Raw genomic sequence first — 12031 nt, forward strand, 5'->3', positions numbered from 1 at the left:
TCCTCAACCCGATGTAACCATGAACCTGAGCCTAACTCTCAGTGTCACTTTCAGCCTCACCTTAAAACAACCCTAGCAACATCCTTAAACAAAATCAAAACCTCAACAAAAGCCCTCACCTTAGCATCATCACCCTAATCTTAAACCAAACACTTAGCCCGGTACCATGTAAATTCTAGGCTATTTCTAGTCCTTGTTAGCCCTTAACTATCTATAACCCTAACATTAATTCTGGTGTAAACTTAGACCTATCCATACCCATAAACCTAGCTCCAGCCCTTCCCCAGATGCAATGCCTCGCCATAAGGCTAATCTGAACCCTATCCAACCTACTCCAAACCTTCAGCCAGGCGCAAGGCAGACCTTTGTGTAGCCCCAGTCTAGCCCTGTCAATAACCCCTACTCCTAGAACTACTCCTAAATCTAAACTGAAAATGAAATCCAAGCATGCTCAATATGCTATGGCATGTATCTCGATGTCTTCCACACCAGCTGAACATGCAAGCAGTGGTCTTTTTACAGGTGGCTGGGGGAATGTGTTACTTCCATAGGTAACTAATTAATTTACCGGAGTCTTGTAGTTGCCTGGATAGGTTTACTGGAGGCAGAATAGTATCCAAAGGTATTGGTGGCAACAAGCAATAAGACTGTAGCTCAGATGCAATAAACAGGCAAAGGAAGGCTTCCTGCTGGGGCTTTCTGTCTGCCCTGCCAGGAGCTGTTTATTCTCAGCTATGGTGCTCCATCAAGATACTGCACCTTGGAAATTGCTGACTCTACAGGATAACTCCTAGAAACTGTGAGCCAAAATGAACATATACTCTTTTCAGTTGGCATGCTGGGAAAGTTGTTTCAGCAATCACAGTAAAAACAAGGTAAGGGAACCTCAGCACAAGGCCTGGCCTGGCCTTGAGCATACCCGTAAACCCAACACTGAAGCTAGTCCTAATCCTCCTTTAACCCCGAACATCATCAAAACCCTAATGCCAATCATAAACATTAAACCCTAACCCTAAACCTAAACCTAAGCCCAGTAAGTTCTGGTCATAAGTCTTCTACTATCCCTTATCCCTATTTGCTTGTCTCCTAAACCTTGCCCTAACTATACTGGAAGCCTAAAGCTTAGAACTATGCTGCCAGTACCATTGTCATCTCTATTGGTCATGGACCCATCTTTAAACCTAACCTGAGCCCTATTCCTAAAATTAAAGGCAAAACTTATCTTAAACCTAACCCTGCTATAATTCCAGCCCAGTATCATTCCTAGTCCTAATCCTAACATGATGCTGGGTCAATACATCACCATACACTTAACTCTATATAATTTCTCACAAATAAACTTAATCTTACCTGCCTTAGAACACTACAAAAGAGCAAAAAACCAACCCTGACCCTAACTCAAAACATAAGCATGGCTTTACACTTAGGCCTAGCAGCAACATCCAACGTAACCCTGTGTCCACAGATTTCTAGCCTGCTGCATGCACTGGTACTAACTGTAGCTTTAGCACTGAATCCAAACATAGGTTCAACCTAGACCTAGATCAAGCCCTACTTCTGAGCCTTAGCCCAAAAATAGGGCTACCAATAAACAAACAGTGGAAGAACCTTAAATCTCACACCAGCCCTAGCCTTAGCCCTACCCTAATAGTAACCATACTCCTCAATATGATGTAACCATGAACCTAAGTCTAACTCTCAAAGGCCCTTTATTCTCACCCTAACACAATTCTAGCAACATTCATAAACAAAAACAAAATCTCAACATAAGATTTTGCCTTTGGGTGAACCTGGTCTGTGGCCCTAGTCAGAGATCTTCCCTTGCTGTAAGATCTATACTCTACTCCTACAAACTACTACACTTCATAACAAATACTAGGTCAGCTCTAGATCTAACAATAAACCTAACCCTAATCCAAATTCTAATCCTAACTCCAAGCAAAGCTCTAACCCTACCATAGCCTGGCCCAAACCCCAATCATTAAGCTAGCCGTAAACCTCAACTTTAACATAAGCTTTATCCTGGCCTTAATACAAGCCACAGACATAGCAGTAACCTTCCTGATCTATCCCTACCAGTACCTGAACCCAATTCCTGACCCTAACATTATACCGAGACCTTAACCCATGCTGCAAACTTCACTGCCCCTACCATAGCCCTAAATCTATACATAAACCTCCTTCCATTCCTGCCTAAACCTAAGGGGATCCTACCTATGCCCTATTCATTACTCAACACTAACACATTGCCACTCATACTAACATGAACACTGACCCAAACTATAACACTAACAATGTTAACATTAATACTAATACTAACACTAATGCTCATAGAAATCATCAGTCTAATCTTAAACCAAACATTCTGCCCAGTGCCATCTAAACCCTAGGCCTATTTCTAGCCCTTTTCTAGCCCTCGCAGTATCCCTAAGCCTAATACTAATCCTGGAGGAATCTGAGGCCTACAGATAGACCTCCCTTATGCAAGAATCCATCAGTAGCCATAAACCTAGCTACAGCACTTACTCAGGTCCAATGCCTAGCCCTAATATTAATCTGAACCCTATCCCAAATAGAAAACTTGGTCCTAGACCAAAACCTAGTCCTGGCCTTAAAAGGCAACCTGACTCTACATTTCACAATAAGCCTAACACTGGTAGAACCCTAACCACAAACCTAAGCCTAAACATACATCTACATCTACAGCTAAGGCTAAACCTAAAAGTATCACTAAGATACACAGAACTCTGAAACCTACTCTACTCCTGGCAAAAACCTCTTTCAACTGCCAACCCACCACAAACCTAAAGAAAAGTCCAAGTCAGGCCTTGTGTAGCCCCAGTCCTAGCCCTATCTCTACTCCTTCACTGGAGCACCAATCCTAAATCTAAACCTAAAGTGAAATCCAAGCATGCTCAATATGCTATGGCATGTATCTAGATGTTCTCCATGTCAGCCTCTTGTGCACACAGCTGGCTGTTTTAGAGATGGCTGGAGCATAGTTATGTGGTATTGGCATAGGTGACTAATTCATTTAGCAGAGTCCTGGCCAGTGACTGGATGTGTTTACTAGAGGCAGAACACTCTCTGGGGATATTGGTGGCAACAAGCAATAGGCTTGTAGCTCAGATGCAATAAACAGGCAAAAGGAAATTCACTACTGGGGCTCCCTATCTTCACTACTAGGAGTTGTTTGTCTTTGGCCATAGTGCTCTGTCATGCTGCCTTGCCGTGGCTGTGACTGACTCTATACTATACCTCCAAGAACTCTGCACTAAAATAACCCTTTCCTCATTTCAGCTGGCATGCTGGGTAAGTTGTCAAAGAAATCACAGAAACCAACAAGGTAAGGGAATCCTAGCACCAGTCCTAGCCTACCCTTAAGCATACTCCTAAAACATTCACTGAAGATAGTCCTAATCCTAGGCATAGTCAACTCCTAACCCCGAACCTCATCCTAACCATAATGGCAACCATAAACTCTAAACCTTAACACTAAAACTAAGTCTAAGTCTAAGACCCCGTAGCTCTAGTCACAAATCTTGTCCTATAATTTATCCCCATCTACCTTTATTCTAAATCTTATCCTGACACACTGGAACTCTAAAACTTAGCCCTAAGCTGCCAGTACCCTTGTTAAAAAATTGGTTTTGGACCCATCTGTAAACCTGACCTGAGACTTGACTCTAAACTTGAAAGTAAAGTTCACCCCAGTCTTAAACCTGCTATAGCTGTTGCTCAGTCCTGTTCCTAGCCCTCATTCTAACATGATGCAAGGTCAAATCTCACCATGCTCTTAACTCTACCTACTCCCTATGAATAAACTTAACCCTACCTGCCTTAGGACATAACACTAAAACATAAAAGAGCTAAAACTGAATCAAAACCTAAGCATTCATTTACAGGGTGAACAAATAGCAACACCCATCATAAGCCTAAGTCTAGAGAATTCTAGCCCTACTACATGTGCTACTGCTGGGCTTAGTTTACTACTGAAATTAAATGTCACATGACCCTAGACCTAGGACAAGCCTTATTCTAAACCATAGCATGATAGTAACATGAGCACTACAAAAAAAAAAAAAACCCAGAAAAACCTTAAATCTAACCCTGACTCTAGCTTTAGCCATACCCTAACACTAACCCTACTCCTCAATCGGATGTAACCATGAACTCAACAGACTCTTCCCACTCACCCCTACCATAGCCTTTCCCAAACCCTAATCCTAGCCCTAAACCTCAACTTTAATATAAGTTTTATCCTAGTCCTAATACAAGCCACAGATACAACACTAATCCTCCTGACCTATCCCTACAAGTACCTGTACCCAATTCCTGATTTATCTTATACTAGGCCTTATTTTATACTGCAAACACCTCTGACCCTAGCATAGCTTTAAAATCTATACATAAGCTTCTGCCACATTCTTGCCCTAATATAAGTGGATCCCTAGCCTATGCCCTATTCATGACTGAAGCACCCTGCCAGGAACACTAACACTAACTCTAACACTGAGCCTAACACTAACACCAACTTTAATATGAACAATCACCTAACTCTGAAAAAAAAGACACTTGAATAAAATATAACAAATGTTTTTAAAAAACCCTAACTCTGGTATAGCCTTTGCCCTTGCCCTAAATCTAGACCTTGTCTAGCACAAGCCCTACACCTTACCTCAGTTACCTTGCTGTAACCATAACCTGAACCCTAATCTAACTATAACCCTTTTGGATCAAAACCCTAAGTCTAACTCTACACCCAACACTACCCACAACTCTGGTCTAAGCCAAGTGCTAACCCTAGGCCTAGCCTAAGTCTTAGCCCTAACTGTAACCCTACAATAAATGAGGAGGAGACTAGGATATGTGAAGGCTGCTTAGGAATTTAGGCATGACCTGTTAATTAGAAAGTCCCAGGAGGGCATGGCAGACTCCCCAGGAAAGTACCGGTAAACTCTTAATTATAAAATTCCAAGACACATATGCCCAGCAATTCTCAAATTCCTGCACATGAACTTCTCATGAGAACTCAAGCAGGTTTTCAATAGGATGGCCCAGACCTGACACCAGTATGGGAAATATTAGAAAAAGACATCTGGCATTGTGTCCTTTGTGCTACCCTGTCCTACCCTTGCCCTATAGAGTACACTTACTTTTCCCTACTATTACTGGACCCAAACTCACTCTGCAGAGCAATTCTTTCCTTATCTTTAATAAATGTAAAACCTTAATACCATTTGTGCTTCTCTTTAACAATTCCTTAACCAGGGTAGAAAGAACCTAGAAAACACCTCTACAAGGAGACTTCAGTACCACAAACCCATAACATATTTGGCACAGCTAGTCAGGAGGAGAGGTCATGTTTTCTTCTACCTCTCTCTCCCTCTCCCTGTTTCTCTCTAATCTATAACTGAGGTTTTATCCTGCCCCCCACCCAGGCTTTTCTCATGAGACCAGGAATGGTCTCCTGCTTTCTCCATCACGTATGAAAGATGCTAATGCTGTCTCAGCTCCCCTCAAAGATGTCTGCCCAGTAAATACTCAAGTCTCAGAAATGATGCTCTGTGGCTTCAACTGGGTTTCTTTCCTCTGCATGGAACGATGTCGAAGGAACTGAGATCAAGTTCATTCTCTCTCTGGGTCCCAAGATGAGTCATGGGAATCACCATAAACTGCACCCCACAGTTCCACCAACTTTACCACTAGGCCATTGCCATGATTAGCAGGCAAATTTTGACCAATTTGAAAAAAGGCACAACTTATCTATTTCTGCAATATACTTTTGGTCCAGTGTGGTGGCTCATGCCTGTAATCCTAGCATTCGGCAGGCTGAGACAGAAGGATCACTGTGAGTTCCAGACCAGCCTGGGCTACAAAGTGAGATCAAGGCCAGCCTGAACTGCTTTGAGACAGGGTCTCAAAAAGACAAAAAAAAAAAAAAAAAAAAAAATCTTAAAGAAGAGTCACATAAATGTCTCCAGTCTCTCATAGAGAAGTTTCACAAGCATCGCCCCTGGTGACCTTCTCATGGTCACTTTATAGTGAAATCCTCAGGAAAACATAGGATGAAAAAAAAAAAAAAAACCAAAAAAACCCAAAAAAACCCCTTTGCCTCTTAAACAGGGCTGTAATCACAATGCGCCCTCTGGTGGCACATACACATACAATTCCCTCCCAAATTCCTGAAGGCACAAATTTGTTCTCAGCCTTAAAACCTAAAAGATGCTTTTGTATTTCTCTCCACCTGGATTCCCAGCTTCTGTTTGCCTCTCAGTGGGAAAATCCAGTTTCAAAGAAAAGTGTATCGGCATATTTGGGCACTTCTCCCCCAAGTGTTTAGAGATGGCCCTCTTCTTTTTGCTCAGGCATTATAAAAAGACTGAAAAAAGCTTAAGTTTAAACAGGGAACCATCAGTAGCATGTACACAGTATGTTAATTTGCAGCTCGATTTGGAAGTTACCCACCATAACACTAGACAAACTTTCAATTTTTAGCTGAGAGGAAATATAAATTCTCAAACAAAAAGGCTCAGATACCCATGTGAAACTTCAGTACTTGGGCTATAGTCTTATACTTGAGGTACAACAGTTGTCCACTGATGGGATCCAGGTTATCTGAAATTTTGGGCCTTCTGCCACCAAATAACACATTTGCTCCTTTCTAGGAATGTCTGGCTTCAGCCAGATATGGACACTTAATTTTGGACAAATGGCAAAGTTTTGTATATGAAGCTATCAAAGGTACTGAATCTAGAAGTGACTGACAATGTCCTTAGATTAATAAAATATGCCCTTAGGCTGCAGCACTGGGAATACCTCACTTTAGAAAAGCGTCTTCCTGTATGTATCAAAATTAGAGGAATTTCTCTGTGAGTCTTGACATGAAGGCTAGGACAAAGTCTCTAACTACTAGCATACATTTTAAAAAAGATTGAGTGGTTAAAGAATGCCTATTCTGTCTGTGGACAGTAGAAGTTAAAACTGAGAAAGCAAAAGAAGCTGAAAACTAACTTTGGGACAAAACTGGATGTTTTTAGCAGGGCAGACACCTTCCCTGCAGAATCTCTGATCAAAAAGCAGACCTGTGGACTTCCGGGAGAACATGGCGGACAGATAACAGCAACTACCGGAGGCTCTCTGAAACTAGGCTCAGAAGCCAGGTATGGTGCGGACTAAAGAGACATAAGCAGGTGGAGTTATGCTCTGCTGACTCAGGAACGAACTCGGCTGAGAGAAACCAACTTGGAATGCAGTCCTGGTGCTAAAACAGGAACAGAAAAGCCTCGCTGCTGAGGCTGGACCCCACGCCATTTGGGTTTCCCGCCGCGCGGTGGCTGGCTGCCTCTACATTGACTCGGCAAGGAGAGAGACGCACGGAAACTCTGAGAACCGGAGTCTGTGAACGGAGTCAAAAACAGGACGGGCAGGGAGGCATGTTCTGACTTGTGGCCAGGTGAGTGAGAGAAACTGACACTCCACCACAGTTTGACTCCAGCAGACTTTCTGGGCCCAGGCAGTCCTGCGGGAGCAGGGTGCGGTGGCGACTCCAGCCACACATTCCCCTCTCGGGCGGGATTGGTGAAAAGTGCCTGGCCTGCGTGACGCTGCCAGCGGACCCCGTAGGCTGGCCCAACCCAGATCCCAGAGCCCGACGGAGGCCGGGAGGGGCGGGCCCCACGTAGGCTGCCTGGTGTGCAGCAGTGAGTGGGAACACCTAATCGGCGCAATTCGATCAGGCTGTGGCTGACAGAGAGAGAAGCTGGGCCTCTCATATAAGCTTGCATATATAAGGAACAGAGAATATGGGAAGAGGCAGCAACAAGAAAGGCTCCTCGGCCCCCAATTCTGAGAAACAGGCAATAGCAGACACCGCACCATTACACATAAGGCGCCATATAGAGAGCCTCATAGACCAATTCAGGAATGAAGTTATCAACGACCTGAAGCTAGAAGTATGCAAAATAGTTAGAGAAATGCTAAGCACCATCCAAGAAAAAACAGATGGTGGAATGGAAGAACAGAAAAAGAGGGGAGAAGTGTTTGATGGAGAAAACAGGGAAAGCATAGAATACGTGAAGCAGGTTCAAAGGGACTACCAAGAAACTAAGAAGTCTATCGAAGACTGGCATAACAGCTTGAAAGAAACTAAGGACAGACTATCTGAACTGGAGGGCAGAATTGTAATATGGGAGAATGAAATGAAAAACTTCTTAAAAATAACAAAGAAACAAACAGCAATAATACAAAGACAAGAAGATGATAAGAGGATCCATAATTTAAGGATTAAGAACATAAAAGAAGAAGTAGGGACACAAACAAATGAACTACAAAAGCTACTCACAGAAATAATCCAGGAGAATTTTCCTAATTTAGAAAAAGGTAAAGATACTCAGATGTATGAGGCATACAGGACCCCAGCTACCTACAACCCAAACAGAGCAACACCCAGGCATATAATAATAAAAATTCCAGAAATTCAATACAAGAACAGAATATTAAAAGCTGTCAGAGACAAGAAACAGACCACTTACAAGGGAGCACCCATCAGAATTACAGCAGATTTCTCTGCACAAACCATTAAATCACGAAGAGCTTGGGGGGAAATAATTCAAGCTTTGAAAGATAATAATCTCCAGCCAAGATTAAGATATCCTGCACAACTGTCCCTGGAAATTGATGGAAAAACAAGGTGCTTCCAGGATAAAGAGGAACTGGGGGAATTTGCAACCACCAATTCAACTCTACAGAGAGTATTGCAGGATATTCTAAAAAAAGAAAAATACAAAGAATCCAGAAATAATGGAGGCCACAACGAATGGAGCAGAGAACAAAGTGAAGAAGACAAACTGACAGCTACTGACAGAATAAGAGCTCAACAGAAATGAGGCAGAGAAGATTGGATGATAGGAACAGCTATTTTGGAGAAAATGACATCTTAATAGGTAATACTGATTTAGTATCATCTTGTTTTGAAGTCTCATCTAGCTTTTGTCCTTCTGTCTCCAATGGTCCAAATAGGTTGTATCTTACTGGATTTTATTATGTACGATAGTATAAGCAAAAACCTTTTAAAGACAAGGAGATTATACAGAAACCATTGTTCATTTTCTGTTAGTCGATTCTAAATACTCTGTAATGCTGTCATTCTCTTAAATGGTTTTACATTGTTTTGATATACTTAACGCTACAGTATACGAAGTTGTACTCAAGGATTTCAAGGAAAGAGATAATATGGTAACTACTTTTAGGTCAGGATTATCTGGTGGTGAAACACTATTCTGCTTAAATGGTTATGTTTTGATCTGTGCTGTTTCGTTGTTATGCCCTCTTTTATCTCAATCTCCACTCCATTATTTACTTTTTTATTTTTATCCTTTTAATTAAAGGAAAAAAATAGCAGGATATATTATAGTAACCCACTTTGACTTTCCATTACCTCGATTTAAAGCCCTGTATTACTCTCACCATCTGGTTTTTAACTGATGTTCCCCTACTCTGTTTTGCTGGATAGTATCAGGTTCGAAAATTTAGGCATCAGCTGTGAAGATAATGAGATTCATTATAACGCCCATTCTCATTGACTTTTATCTATTTTTGAAGACCTACAATGTCTCCAATGTTTTGGTTTTGTCGGTTTTATTCTTTACTGTTTTGTTCAATTGTATTGTAACTAACGATATAGGCAATTCTATTAGAGATAGCGGGAGGCATTATGGTAACCATTGTTGATCACCTTGTATTATGTTTTCACATTATCTATTATGTCCACCCTTTTGACTTGACCAATTCTGTTCTGTTATGTCACATTTGGTTTTACTCTCTTCCAAAAAAGTAATAAGAACCATGGGAGCAATGAAACCCAAAATGTGTAATAGTCATTGTACAAAAGAGAGGAAAAGAAAGTGCTCTATACTATATAACTGCATGTATATTTAAGTGTATAAGATAGAAAATGATATCACAGAGTTTTATTGAATCATTGAACAGAACTGTTTGCAGTATCATTGATGGAATGTCCACTTTACAAGCTTTAATTTTGTGACTTGAACAATTATTTCTAAGATGACAATATGTAATCCATTAACTAGTAATTTCCTACTGTTCATTTTTTTTTTCTGTAAATCTGTATAACTTGTACCCTTTCTCTGCTTTTTTTTCTTTTCTCCTTAAATAAAATTAAAAAAAAAAAAAAAAAAAAGCAGACCTGTGGCTATTTCTTGGCCACTGTTAGAAAATGGCAAAAATCTAAATATCCATATGGTCTCCAAATATACTTTTCTGGTGCTATATGCTCTTGTAGCCATCTGGAAAGAAAGAGACTTCCTGTCTAATAACCAATCACCTGATAATAACAAAAAGAAAATGCTATGACTCCTAGAGGCAGTCTAACTTCCACTGCAGGTCACTGTCATACACTGAGGGGACACCAGAGAGACATATCTAAAGTTCTCTTGGGTAATCAAAGAGCTGATAGGGAGGCAAAAAGAAAACCTTACACACCCTCAAAACCTTAGCCTTATTCCCAGTTCTGGAGGAGTCATTAAAACCAATCTATAATCCCCAGCAAGACAAAGGGACTTTAGGACAGGGAGGAATTAAAAAAGGGACTCTGGTAGAAATCAAACTGTGCTTTATCAAGGGACACAGTGGAAGGTTACAGAAATTCTTGATGACTCTCATGGGGAGAGAAGCTACAGTGGAGAAGGCCACTCAGGTTTTCACAGGACTAGGACCAGCAGCAGACTGTGCCTACAAGAACTCTGGAAAGCTCATAGCATCTCCTTTGTTAGAACCAGTGCAGAGCAGATGGGTAGAACTAGGGGAGGACTGACAGACTTTGTCCATGTGCCACATTGCCCATGGTGGATTTGGGCAAATACTGGTCCTAATAGACACATTAAAGGCTGGGCTGAGGCCTTCTCTACCCATTCAGCAAAGGCTATGAAGGTAGTCAAGGTGCTCCTCAAAGTAATCATTCCCCAGTTTCAACTACCCAGTCCCTTCAGAATGGCAACCAGCCTTCTACTACCTCTCAAATAACTTGGGATGGTTCAGGCTTTTGGAATAAACTATCATCTCCATTCGACATAGAGTCCTCAGGATTTTTAAAGGTCAACCAGATCCTAAAGTGAGTTCTGGCAAAACTCTGCCAAGAATCTTCTGTGTTTTGTCTCTGATTTTTGCCAATAGTGCTCATGGGGGTTCCAAACTCCCAAAGTGGGGCTAATATGAGTCTGAAATGTACAGGAAGCCTTTTCTGCATTCTGATATGATAGTACACTCAGACACCACAAGATTCTTTTAATACCTTCTTCATTTAGGCCAAAGATCAAAGACTATCCAACTGTGTGGGAACCAAGTGCTGCCAGAGGAATAGCTTGCCCAGAGGAATAACTAACATCTGCCCTGGAGATCTTATAAGTAGAACCTACAACTATATGCATAAAGTACCTATAATGAAGGTGAAGCCCTCCCCACCCTTGAAACCCCATAAAGAATTAAGGGGAAAATGTCTCCCTGAAGCAGAAACAAGGTGGGAGGGTAGGGTATGGCAAAGGCAGGCTAGGAAATTAGGCACAGCCTGTTAAATGAAAAATCCCAGGAGGGCGTGAAAGACTAGCTGGGGACATTCTGATGACATGCTAAATATAAAGTCCCAGGCCACAAGTTAGGACATTTTCCAAAGATCTGCATGTGGATGTCTTGTGAGAATGCAAGCAGATTTTCCATAGGGTGATCTAACCCTGACGGCAATGTGGGAAATATGAAAAGAGGAAGAACATCTGCAATTGTGCTCTCATGTCGCTTTCAGGTAGCATACTCGGGCTCTACAGAGTGTACTTATTCTTTATTCTACATTTACCTGGGCCAAACTCATTCCACAGAGATGGAGTTTTTCTTCTACCTTTAATATCTGTAAAACATTATTACCACTTGTGCTTGTGGGGACCATTATTTAGCTCAGGACAGAGAGAACCTAGGACTACCTTCAGAAGAAGACTCCAGCATCCCAAAACCAAGAAACAGA

Source organism: Cavia porcellus, unplaced genomic scaffold (assembly GCF_034190915.1).
Source record: "Cavia porcellus strain 051 isolate PalLab524CR breed Dunkin Hartley unplaced genomic scaffold, mCavPor4.1 scaffold_9, whole genome shotgun sequence".
Lineage (NCBI taxonomy): Eukaryota > Metazoa > Chordata > Mammalia > Rodentia > Caviidae > Cavia > Cavia porcellus.